The sequence below is a fragment of the Ranitomeya imitator genome, chromosome 5, assembly GCF_032444005.1.
Source record: "Ranitomeya imitator isolate aRanImi1 chromosome 5, aRanImi1.pri, whole genome shotgun sequence".
In the NCBI taxonomy this organism is placed as follows: domain Eukaryota; kingdom Metazoa; phylum Chordata; class Amphibia; order Anura; family Dendrobatidae; genus Ranitomeya; species Ranitomeya imitator.
The window spans coordinates 687900596-687912868 of record NC_091286.1 but is presented as its reverse complement, the minus strand read 5'-3'; positions in this window follow the sequence as shown (position 1 = coordinate 687912868).

Here is a 12273-nt window from a genome sequence, read left to right as displayed (position 1 = left end):
GTCCCTTGCCGTCTGCTTCCCGCACTGAAAGCAGACGTCACCGCTGTGCTCTGCTTTCACTTTACGGCCGGCAGTCAGTCAGTGTGGGAAGCAGACGGCTAGGGACCTGATGGACACCGGAATGTAAGTATGTAGTGTTTTTTTTTTTTTTTACATTTACGCTGGTAACCAGGATAAACATGTTTACCCTGGTTACAAGCGAACGCATCGCTGGATCGCTGTCACACACACCGATCCAGCGATGACAGCGGGAGATCCAGCGACGAAAGAAAGTTCCAAACGATCTACTACGACGTACGATTCTCAGCAGGGTCCCTGATCGCTGCTGCATGTCAGACACAGCGATATCGTATGGATATCGCTGGAACGTCACGGATCGTACCGTCGTAGCGACAAAAGTGCCACTGTGAGACGGTACCCTAAGATTCTGTTTATCTGGGTTCTGTATTTATCTTACCACTCTCAGGATCTGTTTATCTGGGTTCTGTATGGCACTATTTATCTTATCACTCTCAGACTCTGTTTATCTGGATTCTGCATGGCACTATTTATCGTACCACTCTCGGTCTCTGTTTATCTGGTTTCAGTATGGCACTATTTTTCTTACCACTCTCAGATTCTGTTTATTTGGGTTCTGTGTTATGAACTGGTGGTTCAGAAACACAATGGACCTGGTGGTTAAGAGCACACAAAGTGACCTGATAGTTACTAATAACATAGGACGAGCTCTGAGACGTGGGAACTCTGCTGACCGCAATCCCTAATCCTATCACACCACACTAGAGGTAGCCGTGGAGCGCTCCTGACCAGACCTAGGCGCCTCGGGCACAGCCTGAGAAACTAGCTAGCCCTGAAGATAGAAAAATAAGCCTACCTTGCCTCAGAGAAATTCCCCAAAGGAAAAGGCAGCCCCCCACATATAATGACTGTGAGTAAAGATGAAAATACAAACACAGAGATTAAATAGATTTTAGCAAAGTGAGGCCCGACTTACTGAATAGACCGAGGACAGGAAAGATAACTTTGCGGTCAGCACAAAAACCTACAAACAACCACGCAGAGGGCACAAAAAGACCCTCCGCACCGACTAACGGTACGGAGGTGCTCCCTCTGCGTCCCAGAGCTTCCAGCAAGCAAGAATAACCAATAAAGCAAGCTGGACAGAAAAAATAGCAAACAAAAGTAACACAAGCAGAACTTAGCTTATGCAGGGCAGACAGGCCACAAGACGATCCAGGAGAGAGCAAGACCAATACTGGAACATTGACTGGAGGCAAGGAACAAAGAACTAGGTGGAGTTAAATAGAGCAGCACCTAACGACTTAACCTCGTCACCTGAGGAAGGAAACTCAGAAGCCGCAGCCCCACTCACATCCACCAGAGGAAGCTCATAGACAGAACCAGCCGAAGTACCACTCATGACCACAAGAGGGAGCTCGACCACAGAATTCACAACAGTACCCCCCCCCCCCTTGAGGAGGGGTCACCGAACCCTCACCAGAGCCCCCAGGCCGACCAGGATGAGCCAAATGAAAGGCACGAACCAGATCGGCAGCATGAACATCAGAGGCAAAGACCCAGGAATTATCTTCCTGACCATAACCCTTCCACTTAACCAGGTACTGGAGTTTCCGTCTCGAAATACGAGAATCCAAAATCTTCTCCACTATATACTCCAACTCCCCCTCAACCAAAACCGGGGCAGGAGGATCAGCGGATGGAACCACAGGTGCCACGTATCTCCGCAACAATGACCTATGGAATACATTATGGATGGAAAAAGAAGCTGGAAGGGTCAAACGAAAAGACACAGGATTAAGAACCTCAGAAATCCTATACGGACCAATGAAACGAGGCTTAAACTTAGGAGAGGAAACTTTCATAGGAATATAACGAGACGACAACCAAACCAAATCCCCAACACGAAGTCGGGGACCCACACAGCGCCTACGGTTAGCGAAACGTTGAGCCTTCTCCTGGGACAATGTCAAATTGTCCACCACATGAGTCCAAATCTGCTGCAACCTATCCACCACAGTATCTACACCAGGACAGTCCGAAGACTCAACCTGCCCTGAAGAGAAACGAGGATGGAAACCAGAATTGCAGGAAAACGGCAAAACCAAAGTAGCCAAGCTGGCCCGATTATTAAGGGCGAACTCAGCCAACGGCAAAAAGGACACCCAATCATCCTGATCAGCAGAAACAAAGCATCTCAGATATTTTTCCAAGGTGTGATTGGTTCGTTCAGTTTGGCCATTTGTCTGAGGATGGAAAGCCGAGGAAAAAGACAAATCAATGCCCATCCTAGCACAAAAGGCTCGCCAAAACCTCGAAACAAACTGGGAACCTCTATCAGAAACGATGTTCTCCGGAATGCCATGTAAACGAACCACATGCTGGAAAAACAATGGCACCAAATCAGAGGAGGAAGGCAATTTAGACAAGGGTACCAAATGGACCATCTTAGAGAAGCGATCACAAACCACCCAAATGACCGACATCTTTTGAGAGACGGGGAGATCCGAAATAAAATCCATAGAGATATGTGTCCAGGGCCTCTTCGGGACTGGCAAGGGCAAAGCAACCCACTGGCACGAGAACAGCAGGGCTTAGCCCGAGCACAAATCCCACAGGACTGCACAAACGAACGCACATCCCGCGACAGAGACGGCCACCAAAAGGATCTAGCCACCAAATCTCTGGTACCAAAGATTCCAGGATGACCAGCCAACACCGAACAATGAACCTCAGAGATAACTCTACTCGTCCATTTATCAGGGACAAACAGTTTCTCCGCTGGGCAACGATCAGGTCTATTAGCCTGAAATTTTTGCAGCACCCACCGCAAATCAGGGGAGATGGCAGACAAAATTACCCCTTCTTTGAGAATACCCTCCGGCTCAGGCAAACCCGGAGAGTCGGGCACAAAACTCCTAGACAGGGCATCCGCCTTCACATTCTTAGAGCCCGGAAGGTACGAAACCACAAAGTCAAAACGGGAGAAAAACAGCGACCAACGAGCCTGTCTAGGATTCAACCGTTTGGCAGACTCGAGATAAGTCAAGTTCTTGTGATCAGTCAAGACCACCACGCGATGCTTAGCTCCTTCAAGCCAATGACGCCACTCCTCGAATGCCCACTTCATGGCCAACAACTCTCGATTGCCAACATCATAATTACGCTCAGCAGGCGAAAACTTCCTGGAAAAGAAGGCACATGGTTTCATCACCGAGCCATCAGAACTTCTTTGCGACAAAACAGCCCCTGCTCCAATCTCAGAAGCATCAACCTCGACCTGGAACGGGAGCGAAAAATCTGGCTGGCACAACACAGGGGCAGAAGAAAAACGACGCTTCAACTCCTGAAAAGCTTCTACAGCATCAGAAGACCAATTGACCACATCAGCACCCTTCTTGGTTAAATCAGTCAACGGTTTAGCAATACTAGAAAAATTATTGATGAAGCGACGATAAAAATTAGCAAAGCCCAGGAACTTTTGCAGACTCTTCAGAGATGTCGGCTGAGTCCAATCACAAATGGCCTGAACTTTAACAGGGTCCATCTCGATAGTAGAAGGGGAAAAAATGAAACCCAAAAATGAAACCTTCTGAACACCAAAGAGACACTTTGACCCCTTCACAAACAAAGAATTCGCACGCAGGACCTGGAACACCATTCTAATCTGCTTCACGTGAGACTCCCAATCATCCGAGAAGACCAAAATATCATCCAAGTATACAATCAGGAATTTATCCAGGTACTCTCGGAAGATGTCATGCATAAAGGACTGAAATACTGATGGAGCATTGGAAAGCCCGAATGGCATAACCAGGTACTCAAAATGGCCCTCGGGCGTATTAAATGCTGTTTTCAATTCATCGCCCTTTTTAATACGCACAAGATAATACGCACCACGAAGATCTATCTTGGTGAACCAACTAGCCCCCTTAATCCGAGCAAACAAATCAGACAGCAGCGGCAAGGGGTACTGAAATTTGACCGTGATTTTATTTAGAAGGCGGTAATCAATACAAGGTCTCAACGAACCATCCTTCTTGGCCACAAAAAAGAACCTTGCTCCCAATGGCGACGATGACGGGCGAATATGACCCTTCTCCAAGGATTCCTTTACGTAACTCCGCATAGCGGCGTGCTCAGGCACAGACAAATTAAACAGTCGACCCTTAGGAAACTTACTACCAGGAATCAAATCGATAGCACAATCGCAATCCCTATGCGGAGGTAGGGCACTGGACTTGGGCTCATCAAATACATCCCGGTAATCCGACAAGAACTCTGGAACCTCAGAAGGGGTGGATGATGAAATAGACAGAACTGGAACATCACCATGTACCCCCTGACAACCCCAGCTGGACACAGATATAGATTTCCAATCCAATACTGGGTTATGGACTTGTAGCCATGGCAACCCCAACACGACCACATCATGCAGATTATGCAACACCAAAAAGCGAATATCCTCCTGATGCGCAGGAGCCATGCACATGGTCACTTGGGTCCAGTACTGAGGCTTATTCTTGGCCAAAGGCGTAGCATCAATTCCTCTCAATGGAATAGGATACTGCAAGGGCTCCAAGAAAAACCCACAGCGCCTAGCAAAGTCCAAGTCCATCAAATTCAGGGCAGCGCCTGAATCCACAAATGCCATGACAGAATAGGATGACAAAGAACAGATCAAAGTAACGGACAAAAGAAATTTCGACTGTACCGTACCAATGGTGGCAGACCTAGCAAACCGCTTAGTGCGCTTAGGACAATCGGAGATAGCATGAGTGGAATCACCACAGTAGAAACACAGCCCATTCCGACGTCTGTGTTCTTGCCGCTCAGCTCTGGTCAAAGTCCTATCACATTGCATAGGCTCAGGTTTACGCTCAGATAATACCGCCAAATGGTGCACATTTTTACGCTCACGTAAGCGTCGATCGATCTGAATGGCCAAAGACATAGACTCATTCAGACCAGCAGGCATAGGAAATCCCACCATGACATCCTTAAGGGCTTCAGAGAGACCCTTTCTGAAAATTGCTGCCAGCGCACATTCATTCCATTGAGTGAGCACAGACCACTTCCTAAACTTCTGACAATATATCTCTACCTCATCCTGACCCTGACACAGAGCCAGCAAATTTTTCTCTACCTGATCCGCTGAATTAGGTTCATCATACAGCAATCCGAGCGCCAGAAAAAACGCATCAATATCGCATAATGCAGCATCTCCTGGCGCAAGGGAAAATTCCCAGTCTTGAGGGTCGCCACGTAATAAAGAAATAATGATCTTAACTTGTTGAACTGGGTCACCAGAGGAGCGGGGTTTCAAACCCAGAAACAGTTTACAATTATTTTTGAAATTCAGAAACTTAGCTCTATCTCCAGAAAATAAGTCAGGAATAGGAATTCTAGGTTCTAACATAGATTTCTGAACTACAATGTCTTGAATATTTTGTACTCTTGCAGCGAGATGATCCACACAAGAAAACAGACCTTTAATGTCCATCACTACACCTGTGTCCTGAACCACCCAAATGTCTAGGGGAAAAGAAAGACAAAACACAGTGCAGAGAAAAAAAAATGGTCTCAGAACTTCTCTTTTCCCTCTATTGAGAAGCATTAGTACTTTGGGCCTCCAGTACTGTTATGAACTGGTGGTTCAGAAACACAATGGACCTGGTGGTTAAGAGCACACAAAGTGACCTGATAGTTACTAATAACATAGGACGAGCTCTGAGACGTGGGAACTCTGCTGACCGCAATCCATAATCCTATCACACCACACTAGAGGTAGCCATGGAGCGCTCCTTACCAGACCTAGGCGCCTCGGGCACAGCCTGAGAAACTAGCTAGCCCTGAAGATAGAAAAATAAGCCTACCTTGCCTCAGAGAAATTCCCCAAAGGAAAAGGTAGCCCCCCACATATAATGACTGTGAGTAAAGATGAAAATACAAACACAGAGATGAAATAGATTTTAGCAAAGTGAGGCCCGACTTACTGAATAGACCGAGGACAGGAAAGATAACTTTGCGGTCAGCACAAAAACCTACAAACAACCACGCAGAGGGCGCAAAAAGACCCTCCGCACCGACTAACGGTACGGAGGTGCTCCCTCTGCGTCCCAGAGCTTCCAGCAAGCAAGACAAACCAATAAAGCAAGCTGGACAGAAAAAATAGCAAACAAAAGTAACACAAGCAGAACTTAGCTTATGCAGGGCAGACAGGCCACAAGACGATCCAGGAGAGAGCAAGACCAATACTGGAACATTGACTGGAGGCAAGGAACAAAGAACTAGGTGGAGTTAAATAGAGCAGCACCTAACGACTTAACCTCGTCACCTGAGGAAGGAAACTCAGAAGCCGCAGCCCCACTCACATCCACCAGAGGAAGCTCATAGACAGAACCAGCCGAAGTATCACTCATGACCACAGGAGGGAGCTCGACCACAGAATTCACAACAGTTCTGTATGGCACTATTTATCTCACCACTCTCATACTCTGTTTATCTGGGTTCTGTATGGCACTATTTATCTTACCACTCTCAAACTCTGTTTATCTGGGTTCTGTATGGCACTATTTATCTTACCACTCTCAGACTCTGTTTATCTGGGTTCTGTATGGCACTATTTATCTTACCACTCTCAGACTCTGTTTATCTGGGTTCTGTATGGCACTATTTATCTTACCACTCTCAAACTCTGTTTATTTGGGTTCTGTATGGCACTATTTATCTTACCACTCTCAGACTCTGTTTATCTGGGTTCTGCATGGCACTATTTATCTTACCACTCTCAGGTTCTGTTTATCAGGGTTCTGTATGGCACTATTTATCTTACCACTCTCACACTCTGTTTATCTGGGTTCTGTATGGCAATATTTATCTTACCACTTTCAGACTCTGTTTATCTGGGTTCGGTATGGCACTATTTATCTTACCACTCTCAGATTCTGTTTATCTGGGTTCTGTATGGCACGATTTATCTTACCACTCTCAGACTCTGTTTATCTGGGTTCTGTATGGCAATATTTATCTTACCACTCTCAGATTCTGTTTATCTGGGTTCTGTATTGCATTACTTATCTTACCACTCTCAGATTCTGTTTATCTGGGTTCTGTATGGCACTATTTATCTTATCACTCTCAGTGTCACGCCGTTAACGGCGATAAAGGGGCAGGACGGCGTACTGGGACCTGCACCTGTCCCTGCCACTATAATGGGGCCTTGGCTTTCCCTTATCTCAGGGGTACCTATGATGATTAGGAGACCTGAGCCGCCAGCGTATCCCTGTCTCCTGTGCAGACCCTATCAGTGGCCCCCTCTCTCCCCAAGGGAGGTGGACTGCACCAGTATAACAATGCAACAAATAACAGGGTATACAAACAAGGTAACTAAAAGTCTCAAACTCACCAAATGCTCACACAACCACAGAGGAAACACAGAGAAGGGAAGAGAAGGAATAAACTAGGAAGGAAAACAGGTTAAACATGCAACAAAAACAGCAGACACCAATCTCTGTAAATAAACCTCCAACACCAACACTACGCTCCTTCAACCTCCAGCCAGGCAGTAGAACTGATCACTGACAATAGCTGAAGTCAGGACTGAGTCTATATAGAGGATCAGATTACAAAATCCACTTCAGTGGAGAGACCCAGCTCTCAGCAATAAGGTTAACTCCTGCACTGCTGGCACAAAGCAGCCAGGTCAGAATACAGGTGAAGAGCTTCTGTTCACTGTGTGTGAACGAGGCCCAGAGCGATGAGGTTCTCTGGAACCTCTCTGTCGCGGTAGCCCCGTGACACTCAGACTCTGTTTACCTGGGTTCTCTATGGCAATATTTATCTTACCACTCTCCGACTTTGTTTATCTGGGTTCTGTATGGCACTGTTTTAATATGTCTGAAAAATGAGTTGCAGGTAGCTTTACAAATTGTATAGCAGAGGCTTGTAGTAATAATTACCATTTGCTTCTCTCTGTGCTGGATCCTATAGTAATGGTGTGACCTGACGCTCTGCCTCATGTCACTGGTTTATAATGTAGATATTGGGAATATAATAGCTGTTATGTCCTTCACTGATTCCATGATCCTGCCCTTGTGGGTCACAACAGTAATCAGTGCTGCACTCAGAGGATTCCGAACAGAAAGATGAGAATACACCGAGCACCATCCATATACACTGGGATGACACTGATTGACTTTCTATTATCCTGATCATTTGTGGCTATAACATAGGGACGTGTTATAGAGCGCAGCGGAGTAATGCAAGGTCTTACATTCCAGATGGTTATTCAGCCAAGCTTGTAAAAACAGCCGCAAACCAGAGCCGAGCACTCAGCATGAAAATCAGTCCTAAAAGTGTACCTCTTATTAATGAAGCTGCCGTAGGGGCCATTGTATTTATATATCTATCAATCCTTCTATGTCTATCTATCTCATAACTATGTATCATGAGTACGATATAGGCACCATATTGACTTTTTAGCGTTTCTACCCCTTTCTTGTGTGGATGTTGCTTCTCTACTAGCAGGGTGATACCTATGTGGGGGCCCAATACCTTATATAGATAAGAATCTATGGATCCTGGTATATAACATTTGGCCACATATAGTACTCAGGTAGGTACTGATAAGGTGAAGCACTGAAATTCTGAGGTCATCATTATTAAGTTCACATCATTATATAGCTTATTTGTTAGCATGTGGTATACCTGTTGGAGGTATGGAGAATCTAAGGTCAGGTAGCTCCTCGTGGGCGGGACCAATTTCACCAGGTATAAACTTGGTAGTAGCCGCCTAGGAGATACCTTTCCTCCCGCTCTCATTCACATAGTGAGGAATGATTGGTCAATAGTGCCATCGTATTGACATGATAGTATCCACACTCACACATAATCCCTTATTGGCTAGTGGGCCCTTGGTTTGGCCACTGCATACCGGATAATGGTTGGGAACTTTATCCACTCAACAATATTGTATTATACGCTTTTATAACTAACTAGCTGAAGAGCCCGGCGTTGCCTGGGCATAGTAAATATCTGTGGTTAGTTATAGCACCTCACTTCTCGTATTTTCCCATCATGCCTCTCATTTTCCCAATCACATCTTTCATTTTCCCCCTCACATCTCTCATTTTCTCCCTCACACCTCTCATTTTCTCCCTCACTCCTCTCATTCCCCCCTAACACTTGTCATTTCGACCTCACATCTGTCATTTTCCGATCACTCCACTATTTTCCCTCACTCCTCTCATTTTGCACTCACACCTATTAATTTTCACCTCACCTCTCATTTTCACCTCAGTATATACATGTTTGTCATCTCCCTTATATATAGTATACACCTGTATGTCATCTCCTGTATATAGTATATACCTGTTTGTCATCTCCCCTGTATATAGTATATACCTGCTGTGTGTCATCTCCCCTGTATATAGTATATACCTGTATGTCATCTCCTCCTATATATAGTATATACCTGTATGTCTTCTCCTTCTATATATAGTATATACCTGTATGTCATCTCATCCTGTGTATAGTATATATCTGTGTGTCATCTCCTCCTGTATATAGTAACATAGTAACATAGTTAGTTAGGCCGAAAAAAGACATTTGTCCATCCAGTTCAGCCTATATTCCATCATAATAAATCCCCAGATTTACGTCCTTCTACAAAACCTAATAATTGTATATAGTAACATAGTTAAAAAGGAATTCAGCGGTAGTATTGGAGAATGCGGGCATCGATCCTGCTACCTCTCGCATGCTAAGCAAGCGCTCTACCACTTGAGCTAATCCCCCAAACCTGGTATATAGTATATATATATATATATAGTTTATATATAGTATATAAACCTGGTATATAGTATATACCTGTATGTAATCTTCTATATAGCATATACCTGTATGTCATCTCCTCCTGTATATAGTATATACCTGTAGGTCATCTGCTCCTGTATATAGTATATACCTGTGTGTCATCTCCTCATGTATATAGTATATACCTGTAGGTCATCTGCTCCTGTTTATAGTATATACCTGTGTGTCATCTCCTCCTGTATATAGTATATACCTGTAGGTCATCTGCTCATGTATATAGTATATACCTGTGTGTCATCTCCTCCTGAATATAGTATATACCTGTAGGTCATCTGCTCCTGTATATAGTATATACCTGTATGTCATCTCCCCTGTATATAGTATATACCTGTATGTCATCTCCTCCTGTTTATAGTATATATCTGTGTGTCATCTCCTCCTGTATATAGTATATATCTGTGTGTCATCTCCTCCTGTCTATAGTGTATACCTGTGTGCCATCTCTCCTGTATATAGCATATACCTGTGTGCCATCTCCCCTGTATATATTATATACCTGTGTGTCATCTCCTCCTGTATTAGACCTCGTTCACATGTTATTTGCTCAGTATTTTTACCTCAGTATTTGTAAGCTAAATTGGCAGCCTGATAAATCCCCAGCCAACAGGAAGCCCTCCCCCTGGCAGTATATATTAGCTCACATATACACATAATAGACAGGTCATGTGACTGACAGCTGCCGTATTTCCTATATGGTACATTTGTTGCTCTTGTGGTTTGTCTGCTTATTAATCAGATTTTTATTTTTGAAGGATAATACCAGACTTGTGTGTGTTTTAGGGCGAGTTTCGTTTGTCAAGTTGTGTGTGTTGAGTTGCGTGTGGCGACATGCATGTAGCGACTTTTGTGAGATGAGTTTTGTGTGGCAACATGCGTGTAGCAACTTGTGTGTCGAGTTGCATGTGACAGGTTAGTGTAGCAAGTTGTGTGCAGCAAGTTTTGCGCATGGCGAGTTTTGCGTGTGGTGAGTTTTATGTGTAGTACCTTTTGAGTATGTGCAAGTTTTGTGTGAGGCAACTTTTGCAACTTTTGTGCATGTGGCAATTTTTCCACGTGTGCAAGTTTTGCGTGTGGCGAGTTTTCCATGAGGTGAGTTTTGCACTTGCGGCGAGTTTTGCGTGAGCCTAGTTTTTGCATGTGGCGAGTTTTGCGCGTGGCGAGTTTTGCGCGGCGACTTTTGTGTTTCGACTTTTATGTGGTGAGGTTGGTGTATGTGTGGTGAAATGTGTGCTGAGGGTGGTATGTGTTTAAGCACATTTTGTGTGCGTGTTCATATCCCCGTGTGTGGTGAGTATCCCAGGTCGGGGCCCCACCTTAGCATCTGTACGGTATATACTCTTTGGTGCCATCGCTCTCATTCTTTAAGTCCCCCTTGTTCACATCTGGCAGCTGTCAATTTGCCTCCAACACTTTTCCTTTCACTTTTCCCCATTATGTAGATAGGGGCAAAATTGTTTGGTGAATTGGAAAGCGCAGGGTCAAAATTTCGCCTCACAACATAGCCTATGACGCTCTCGGGGTCCAGACGTGTGACTGCGCAAAATTTTGTGGCTGTAGCTGCGACGGTGCAGATGCCAATCCCAGACATACACACATACACACACACACATTCAGCTTTATATATTAGATGGCAAACCAGACAATGATTTCCAGCTTTCCTCTTGGAATTTTGCCATCATAATATCTAATTACTCATTATTTACCTTTGAGCCTCCCCCGGGGCCCATCACAATACCCTACTATCTTCCTTCCTCACACCTCCCCGGGGCCCATCACAATACTCTGCTGTCTTCACTCCTCACACAGTCATTGTTTCCACACATGGGTTATTCTTAACAAGGGAACAAGATTATTCCTATAGGTTTCCAGAAGTGTAGCCAAGATACCAGCAAATGTGTCTGCGTGTATATATATATATATATATATATACCGTGCCTGTGGCCTCAATGCTATCAGCGTGCCCTGTGTGATAATAGTGCCTTCCTATGTGGCGTACAGATTTTGGGGTCCCTGAGAATGTGTGTGTATGTATCTTTTGTATGAATGTTTGAAAGTGTGTGTATGTATATTCACCTGTACGTATGTGTGCATGTACATCATTGTCCATACATGTATATGTTTGTATCTATGAACAGATGCTTCAGTGTGTTTGTATATATATGATTGTGTTTGGATGAATCATTTTATGTGTATTAAAGGATGTACAGTATGTGGCAATGTGCATGTACAGTATGTATCTGTATATGTGTGCATGGATGCATGTATCTATATATAGCTGTGTTAGTGTGCATGTAGGAGAGCATGTTGTGTGCATGTACTGCACGGTATCTATGTTGGTATGAGCTCTTATGTATGAGTATGAAGATGTATACCTTCATG